Source organism: Physeter macrocephalus, chromosome 14, assembly GCF_002837175.3.
Source record: "Physeter macrocephalus isolate SW-GA chromosome 14, ASM283717v5, whole genome shotgun sequence".
Lineage (NCBI taxonomy): Eukaryota > Metazoa > Chordata > Mammalia > Artiodactyla > Physeteridae > Physeter > Physeter macrocephalus.
The window spans coordinates 66,509,704-66,520,117 of record NC_041227.1 but is presented as its reverse complement, the minus strand read 5'-3'; positions in this window follow the sequence as shown (position 1 = coordinate 66,520,117).

Genomic DNA, 10,414 nt, shown 5'->3' with positions numbered 1-10,414 from the left:
GGTCTCCCTATCCTTGCAGTTCAAAACCAGCCCATAAAATGGGGGCCATTAGGGTGACATGAGAGGCTGAAATTGGGGTGTGATTATAAAATGTTTCAATGGAAATAAAAAATAAGGATATATTGTATTTTATTAAATTTTAGTTTTTTTTTTTTAAGCTAGGCTTGAGGCATTGTCTGTCCAGGTCCTGTTACCGAACCAAACTTGGGTCTGCTTGTCCGCACGCAGTGAAGCCAATCTACTGACACCGGGTTGTGGTGAAGGAAAGTGCAACATTTATTGCAGGACACCAAGCAAGGAGTCTGGGCAGCTAGTGCTCAAAACACCCGAACCCCCGCCCCCCGCCATGGGTTTTAGGAAAGCATTTTTAAAGGCCAGGCGAGGGGTGGGGGGTGGCGGGGTAAGTGCAAAATTCTCTGATTGGTTGATGGTGAGGTAACAGGGTGACAGGGAGGTGTCACAGGGGTTCACGTTATCAATCCTCAGGCTCCAGTAGGTGTGGAGGCTACGTGCTCATGGTCTTCAAGTAGCTAGCATCTTCCGTTTTGTGGGAGTTTTAGCATCTGTAAAACCACCGAGGAATGTGCACCAGATACTGTTATCTAGGTACTTCAGAGAGGAGCTACAGCAGAAGATATGGAGGGGAGTGGTCTGCCCCTGGAAGACCCCACAGGGTCCTGCTCAGTTACAGTCCCATAGAGCCCGAAGCTGTCATGAAGTCTCTTCACTCCAGCTGCCACGTGTGCAGGTTCACTTCCATTTTCTCTATCTTGTGTTGGGGCAACATGTGGTCACAGCTACTGAGGGGAGAACTTGGTAGTGGTGACAACTTGACGACATGGGAAGTGTCAGGGCCTTTATATTCAAATGCTTATGGGGTCCAGACAGTTAAATGAACTGGGCCGGGCAGGGACTAAGGCATAGGAAAAGGTACTTGGCCTTTGCTACCTGAAGGGGGCAGTACCCCTCATTTCCTGCCAACTGAGGCCACGTAGATATGCAGGTGGGATGTAGCCAAATCTTATTTTAAGAAAATCCAGATTTGTATGTGAAATTCACCAATTCTTATTTTCCAAAAACATCGGCCCTACCAAACAGAATGCAACTGTGGGCCAAATGTAGCCCATGATCACTGGTCTTTGCCATCGGATCTTTGTGAACGTATGCAGCTCAACACCTGGTGTGAAGTTAGCCTTCAGCATCCTTGAGCGCTCTGCCTCTCTTCCCTCTCCAGGAAGCTTTTGTATGATGAGGAAGGAAAACAAGATTAAGCCCAAGATGGGTGGAGGTTGTCTGTTTGTTGTCTTAATGGGTTGAGTCTCATCCTTAAATTTTCCTGAGCTGATGGCTTTCTGTGGAAGAAATACCAGCCAAGCCCGAACACCCTGAAAGCTCTATTAATCTTTCCATAACCCCATTAACACTCACTGCATATTTCCTGTGAAAAAGGATTGGAAATGACCAGAGCCCGCAGCATGGAAATATCTGTCATGTACCCAGCAGCCGGGGAAAGGCCGTGTTGGCACACAATGGGAGGACTGTCAGAATATGCTTCCTTTGGAATTGTTAAAGGAGGGGGGACAGAGAGGGAGAGAAAGAATCACTTGACCCTGGGAATCTTATAACTTGACAGTCATTACAAGAGAGTCATCTGTACTTTGCCATCTAGAAATATCTATTACCTTGAACCTGGGGTTAGATGCCTGCTCCCCAGGGGAACTCTGGAAACAGAGATTTATTTGTGCAGCAATAATTGAAGAGCTCATTTGATTCCAGTGTGGATCTTTCAACCACAATCAATTTCACGCCCCATCATAAATAATGGAGGTCGCCCAGGCAGCCAGGCAGGGAGGGAGGATCATTCAAATAGCATCAACAGAAAGGGACAGAGTCCCTGTGACAGCATGTTTGGAGAGGGTTTGAGTGGCAGGGTGTACGGTTTTTTTTGGTTTGTTTTTAGCAGAACGTTTTTTTCTCCCCCATAAATGGAGAGACGTTCAGACATTGCATTATTAACTGCATGGGGAGCAACAAGATCGCATCAGTGGACTCAACAGCTCCTGGGAGGGTATATGCTGGAACAGGGCAACTTCTCCAGTCCCCTTAGGCACCAGGCTTGCTTCTTAGGGAAGCCCTATTGGTGGAGGATTAACAAGTGGACTGCTGCAATTGGCAGAGTTTCAGGATGCTTCAGGTTAAATGCCCTGAGGTGGTGTGAGGGATGGCTGTTTGAAGTCTGAATTGGATGAGAATAGGGAAGAAAGGGTAAAAGAAAATAAAAAAAATCAGTTCTGGCTGCTTTACAGAGATTTTCCATTTCTACTGAAATGAGATGTAGAAATTTTAAAACTTCACATCTCTGGAAGACACAGACTTAGATATACCTCCCAGCCTGGTCCTCTTCCCCTGGCTCCCAGAGCTGCTGATCCCCTGTCATCTCTCTCCAGCCTCAGGGCCTTTGCATGGGCTACTTCTTTTGCCTCACTCCTCTTCCTTCTCTTCACCTGGTTAAGTCTTACTCAACCTTCTGCTTCCAGCTTAAATAAAATTTCCTCAAGGAGATCTTCCAGACCCAGTTGTATGTTCTCATAGCAACCTGTTCCAGTCTTTCAGAGTACTGGTCACAGTTGAAATTAAATAATCATTTGCATAATTGTTTGGGAAATATTCACTTCCCTCTCTATCCTAAAAACCTGCTTCTTGGGAAGCAGGGCTAGTGTCAGTCTTGTTCAAGGTTGTATTCCCAGCCCTTAGCACAGCAATTGGCACACAGGAGACACTCAAGACATGTTGATGGGTGAATGGATGCTTGCCAAGAGAAACCGGAGGATAGCGCCTTGGATCTGCAGCTGTCATGTGCACCTGTGTATTCTTATAACCTGGTGGCTCAGCTGGTCAGGAGAAAGAGGCAATAGGAATCAGTGGAGCTTATTTAGCACAAAAAAATCTGCTTTTGCCTGCCTTCCAGGGTGGTGGCCACCACTTAACAAGCAAGGTCCATAATGGGCTGGGCATTGGGGTAAATCCAGAAAGTGGTACCCAGTTCAGCTGGTGGCAGTACCATCGTTCTAGGTGATTGGTCTATTCCGGGCAGACAGATATTCAGATATGGGAGATCAGGTTAAGTCACTATAAGGGGGAGGGTAGCAGGGAGGTGGACCTGAGACTACTGGCTTGATTCTAGAGCAGGATTTAAGCATCAGAGATATATGGAGGAGGACGTGGGGGTCAATCAGAAGAGCTTAAGATTCTGGGAGCTCAGGGGTACGTGGGGGGTTGTCCCCATCCTGGGGGATGGAGTTGGAGCAGCAAGGCTATTCCAGAACTGCTGATGGAGATGGGATTTCTAGTTTCTACGTCCTGGATGGGTAGAGCTCGGGGACCAGAGTGAGGGTGTAGAGACTTGGAGGTCTACATGGTTTCCCCTTCCTGCACCAACAGTTGCTGATTTTTGTTTGAGTAGCCATACTGTAGTCTCTTCCCCTGGCAGCATGGTGATTCTACACTCCAAGTCTCAGGGGGAATCACATGACCCAAGCCTATGCCAGTCCCATTGTCTCAGCGATTGATTCAAGGATGGGTACCAGAGCCAAGTTAGGCCAATCAGAGCCAACAAGAGCTACTGAGGAAGTGGATTACACTCTCCCACTGATTTAAACATGAAACTAGAGCTTGGGCTGCCATCTTGTCTCAACAGAGAACCTGATTAAGAATTTAAGGGGCATCCAAAGCGAGGTGAGGGATGGAGAGGTTAGGGTCCTAGCCATATCATTTGAGCCCCTGCATTTAGTTCTGTCTTAAACCAGCCCAGAAGCCTTAGGTTTTCAAGTTCCATGAGTCGTTAACTCCCCTTTTTTGCTAAGGATCCTGTTTGAAAGAGATAAGCATGGATATTTCCCCTATTTTAACCCCTTCCTATCCTACCCGACTCACAAGAGCTTATAAAAATCTATTTGAACCCCTGCTCAAGCAAGTGAAAGTTCATGGAGTCATAGGATGTCAAAGCTGTTATCATATCGTCTGCTTTCACAGCTTAACAAATGGGGACATTGAGGCACATAGAGAGATGTCATTTACTTTACTCAATTAGATCTTCACCAAATATTTACCAAGAGTGTACTTGGTGCTGGGCCCTGTGCTGGACAATGGGGGTGCACGAATGAAGAGAATATTATTCCTGCACTCAATAAACTTATAACAGATGGTGGAAATGGCGAGTAAGTCAACAACTGCGACGAGCTTTGGTATATGACATGACAATGATGTTAATGTTGTAGGAACATCGAGGTGGGGCCCCTAATTCATCCCGGGTCATGGGTTGGTCTCATGTTTGAGCTGATTTTTGGAAGATGATAGGAATTCTCAGGGTGGCCTCAGTGTGTAAGGGCATTCCAGGCAAAGGAAAGAAAAAACACAAAGGGGTGGATGTGAGCGAGCATGACAGGAACCTCTAGGGAATACAAGTAATTTTGTACGACTGGCAGGTAACATGTTGACTGTTGGAGGTGGTGAGACATGAGGCTGGTAGGAAATAGAAGCCCGACCCCTGAGGGACTTTAAAGATGGCTGAGAGGTTTGATGTTCTAGGGAAATGAGGAGTCATAGGAGGGATCCAATCATGTAGCAGGTGTGAAGCTCAACTCACAAATTCGAACGTGCAAAAAAACCTAATTCTTTTGTATAACTCAACTCAATTTCTGAATTTGAGCCCTCCCATTTCAACATTAATCCCAATTGTTTCGGGGGGGTCCTCTAAAGGAGGTCCCTGAGATGATCTCATGTTCTGGGGTCTTACATGGTGTCAAGGAATTTGGGGAAGGTCCATTGGTCTTCAAGCAGCCTGTCCACTGCTTGACCAATCATGAGGATGATGGATGATGAGGTGTCCACCATCTTCGCATGATTGACCCCTGTGTTCTGGCAGCCATCAGTGGCCAAGCTCGGCGTGGGAATATTTTGCAAGCTGTGATTATGGCTTCCTCCAGACATACCATGCAGACCTTTCTTACTTGGATTTTGCTATCAGTCCATTAGTGTTGTCAGGAAGTAGGCTTCAAGTCACACGTGCTCCAGGGTCCACCAATCTCTCTGCTTTCAATACCTCTCTTTTAAGCTGGGGGAAATGCTTTTCCTTCATAGTTCTCACTTTGCCTTTGCCAGTAAATCCCATTTTCCTAAGGGCTTGGGCTTCTTGGAACATAGAAGACAGAGGATTGCAGGAAAGTTTTGACTTTGGTCCTGCCATTTCCGGCTTGAATAACGTGGGGGAAAAGAAAGGTGGAAATATAAAGAGCCAAAACAATTACTATTCCAAAATATTTCTTTTCCAGAGACAATCATATTCAGATATTAAGTAGTTAGTGTGGAGAGTATGTTGGTGGGGGAGAGTTGCGTGGTGGGGAGGCCACTGAGATCTATACATGGGATCTGAGCAAGGGGGTGTGTATCGTGGCCATGGGCAAACTGCTAGAGACCAGGTATTGCTTCCTGAACCTTTACTTGTTCATCTCATTAAGTCCCCACAGCAACCTTGCGAGACTGGTATTTTAAACCCCCATTTTACAGATGAGTAAACTGAGTGGTTGGCAGAGTCAGGATTCAAACACAGGCTTATCTAATGACATGCCTTCCATTGCCCCTTGGGAATCCAAGCCTTGCACCCTTTTCACCCCAGAAGGGATGAGAGACTGCCCAGGCTGGTGGGGAGGAGGGATGGAGACCAGGTTTGTGTATGTGCACATGGGTGTGCCCATCTGCTCACGAAGGCAACCTTTTCTCGACTCAAATTCCAGAAGTCTATACCCTGTTCCCTACCTGAACTTGTTCAACAAGTGAATTCAAATTTATTTATATCTCTGATGAGTTGGTTTGTGCAAGTGTGTACCACCGTCAGAGGCAGGGGTTAGGTGGTCTCTGAGATGAGATACCTGTGTGTTCTCTTTCCAAGGGGAGGGAAGGGGAAGGTACAGCTAACATCTGTTTTTAGTCATCAAATGCAACAATGGGAAATCTGCTGGGGAGAACTTGGCACCCAGCCTGGAAGGGCACAGATATCCAGAGCAGGGTGACCTCTGGCTTGTCACCCTGTGATTTTCCCCAGCTGCTTCTAACAGCCTGTGTGATATTTGGGTTTTCTGTTTCCTGATCAGTCGCATGGTCTGGTCTCAAAAGAGAGGCCGGAGGAATTCCATGTAAACCCAAGTCAGATCTCACTCCTCCTTTTCTCAGAACCCTCAATGGCTCTCCATTTTGCTCATGGTAAAAGCCAAGTCTTTACACTGGCCTGCATGGCCCTGCACAATCCAGCCCCATCTCCTACTGCCTTTTTTTCACTCACTCCGTTCCAGCCACGTCTGACACCCTACTGTCCTTTAAACCTGCTGCAAACCCTCTACTCAGGCATGCTCCTCGCTGGTCCCTCTACCAGGAATGCTCCCCTTTCATGATTTGCTTCTGACCCATTTTCAGGTCTTCATCAGGTATCATCTTTGCAGGGAGGCCTTCCCTGACCACCCTGTCTAAAATTGGAACTCCTTCCTCAGCGTGACCTTGAACAGGTCATTTCTCCACTTTGGTCCTCTGTTTCTGAGGCATGATCTAGTTGCAGCCTGTGCTTTGGAATAGTGTGGGTTCCATAATTGACAGCTATCATTAGCAGCATCCTCGCTTAGCAAAGAGGAAGGGAGAGGCCTTCTTCCCCATCAGCAAGTGAAACAGAGCCAAAGCCAGGATGGGTCCCAGGTATCCTCTTCCCCAGCTGGGATCTTCCTAATGAATTTCCCTTCTGGAAATTGAGGGACACCTTGGTGAAGGGAAGTTGGGCCAGAAGGGAATAAACTCATTTTGAGCCAGATGTAAGAAACATCCTTGGTTCAGGTAAGTCCAACATCCCTGACGCTTTGTCTCTTTTCTCCTGTAGCTCTTTCCGCTGGATGGCCATGGCACACACCCTCCCCCAACGTTCTCTGTTGGCTCCACCCTTTGGGCAGGAACGTCTTCAGGAGTGGGCCTGGTGGAGTCCATCACAAGACATCAACTTCTTTAATGATCAGTTACCATAATGACTAGCTGACCTAAAATAGAACCGCCTCTGGAAGGTTTGCATCTGCCCATGTTTCCTTTTTGTTCATCATTTTTCAACATGTTAAGGGATGTTTTAAACCAATATACATGAGTGCCTCTTTTATCTGCTGGGTATCAATTTTGCTACATTTTTAGGAAAGGTAGGATTGTATTAAATCCTTGTGGGTGTCTTTCCTCCCTCCTATTTTATCTGCTTTTGAATACATTTATTTGTATTTTTAGAATGGCTGAATGGATACAAAAGCACTCTATGGGGGCTAGATTTTTAAAGTTGTGGTCAAATATCTGTAACATAAAATTTGCCATTCTAATCATTTTTAACTGTGCAGTTCTGTGGCATTAATTATATTCATATTTTTGTGCAACTATCACTAACATCCATCTCCAGAACTTTTTCATCTTCCCCAACTAAAACTCTGTAACCATTAAACATCAGCACCCCCTACTTTCCTTCCTCTAGCCCCTGGAAACCACCATTCTACTTTCTGTCTCTATGAATGTCATTATTCTAGGAACCTCATAAAAGAGGAAACACACAACATTTGTCTTTTTGTGATTACTTTATTTCACTCAGCATAATGCCTTCAGAATTCATCCATGTTGTAGCCTGTGTCACAATTTCCTTCCTTTTTAAGGTTGACTAATAATCCATTGTATGTATACATCACATTTTGTTTATCCATTCATCTGTTGATGGACACCTTTTGGCTATTGTGAATAATATTGCTATGAACATAGATGTACAAACATCTGTTCAGATTCTGGCTTTCAATTCTTTTGGGTCCATGCCCAGAAGTTGAATTACTGGATCAGCTGGTAATTCTATGTTTAAGTTTTTGAGGAATCACCATTCCGTTTTCCACGGTGGATGCATCATTTTACATGCCCACCAGCAATGTACAAAGCTTTCAGATTTCTCCACATCCTCACCAACACTTGTTATTTTCTGTTTCTTTGATAGTAGCCATGCTAATGGATGTGAGGTGGTATCTTATTTTGGTTTTAATTTACGTTTTCCTAATGATTAATGGTGTTGAGCAGTTTTTCGTGTGCTTATTGATCATTTGTATGTCTTTGGAGAATGTCATTTAAGTCCTTTGTCCAGTTTTTAATTGGGTTCTTTGTTTTTCTGTTGTTGAGTCATAGGAGTTCTTTATATATTCTGGAAAAAATATTCTCCCATTCCATGGGCTGCCTTTTCATCCTCTTGATAGTGTCCTTTGATGCACAAAAGTTTTTAATTTTGAGAGTCCAACTTACTTATTTTTTTCTTTTGTTGCTGTGCTTTTGGTGTCATATCCAACAAATAATTGCCAAATTTAATGTCATAAAATTTCCCCCTATGTTTTCTTTAGTCTAAGCGTTTTATAGTTTCAACTCTTACATTTAGGTCTTTGACACATTTGAGTTAATTTTTATATATGGTGTAAACAAGGGTTCAACTTCCCCCCCACCCCATATAGCTATCCAGTTTTCCCTTTACCATTTGTTGAAAAGACTTTCCTTTACCCCCCCTTAAATGATCTCGGCACCCTTGTTGAAATCATTTGATCGTATATGCAAAGGTTTATTTCTGGGCTCTCTATTCGAATCCATTGGTCTATATGTCTGTCTTATGCAAGTACCACACTGTTTTGATTACCATGGATGTATAGTAAGTTTGAAATCAGGAAGTGTGAGACTTGCAACTCTGTTCTTGTTGTTCAGGACTGTTTTGGCTTTTTGGGATCTCTTAAACTTTAGGATGGACTTTTATCTATCTGCAAAAGTGTTGTTGGGATTTTGATAAGAATTTTATTGAATCTGTAGGTTACTTTGGGTATTATTGACATCTTATCAATATTAAGTCTTCCAATCCATAAACATGGGAAGTCTTTCCATTTATTTGTGTCTTCTTTAATTTCCTTCAGCAGTGTTTTGCAGTTTTCAGTGTACCAATTTTTTGCCTTCTTGTTAAGTTTATTCCTAAGTTTATTCTTTTTGAGGACGAAATTGTTTTCTTAATTTCTTTTTCATATTGCCCATTGTTAGGGTGTAAAAGTCCATCTGACTTTTGTGTGTTGATTTTGTATCCTGCAAATTTGCTGAATTCATTTATTTATTCTAACAGTTTGTGTGTGTGTGTGTGTGTGTGTGTATGTGTGTGTAAAACATTTAGCATTTTCTATATATAACGTCATTCTGTCGGTGAACAGAGATGGTTTTGTTTCTTCCTTCCAGTTTGGATGTATTTTCTTTCTTTTTCTTGCTCTGGCTGGGTCTTCTAGTGAGAATTTTTTGAGATGCTGGATATGTTTTGTGCTTTCTAACATGGTAGCCAGTAGTCACATGTGGCTATTGAGTACTTGAAATGTACCTAGTCCATCTGAGGAAGGAGTTGAAGTTTTAAATTTTATTTAATTTTTATTATTGTAAGTTTAAAACTAAATAGTTACACATTGGCTATAATAAAAAAATGAACAAGTGTTGGCAAAGATATGAAGGAATTGAAATGCTCATGCATTGCTGGTAAGAATGTGAAATGGTGTAGCCACTTTGGATAACAGTTTGGTAGTCCCTCCGAAAGTTAAACTTAGAAGTACCCTATGATCCAGCAATTCCACTCCTAGGTATATACCCAAGAGAATTGAAACCATACATTCACACAAAAACTTGTGCATGAATATTCACAGTAGCATTATTCACAATAGGCAAAAAATGGAAATGACCCAAATGCCTATCAACTGATAAATGTGGTATATTGAAAATGTGGTATATTCATAAATGGAAATTATCATAAATGGAGATTAATGAGACATGATAAGAGTTGAAGTGCTTATACCTGCTACAATGTGGATGAATCTTGAAAACATTAAGTGAAAGAAGCCAGACATAAAAGACCACATATTACAGGATGCTGCTATTTGTATGAAATGTCAAGAATAAGCAAACCATAGAGCTAGAAAGAAGATTAGCAGTTGCCAGAAGCTGAAGGAGGAGGGAATGGGTACAGGGTTTCTTTATGGGTGATGAAAATGTTCTGGAAATAGATAGTGGTTATGGTTGCACAGCCCTGTGAATATATGAAAACCCAGGGACTTACACATCTTAAAAGGGTGAATTTTACGGTGTGTGAATTATATTTCAATTTCAGATATAGTCACATGTGACTGGTGGCTACAGTGTTGGACAGCACAGGTCTAGATCAATCTTGGGGATCCCTTCCTCTTGCCAGTGAGCAAGGATCCATTCGGGTCAGTGAAAACAATAGGGGAGCGTTTTGGTGTTCATCTTGAGAAAGTCTTCCTCACTCTTAAGAAGGAGACACAAGAAGAGGTGCCCCCTTTTCTTT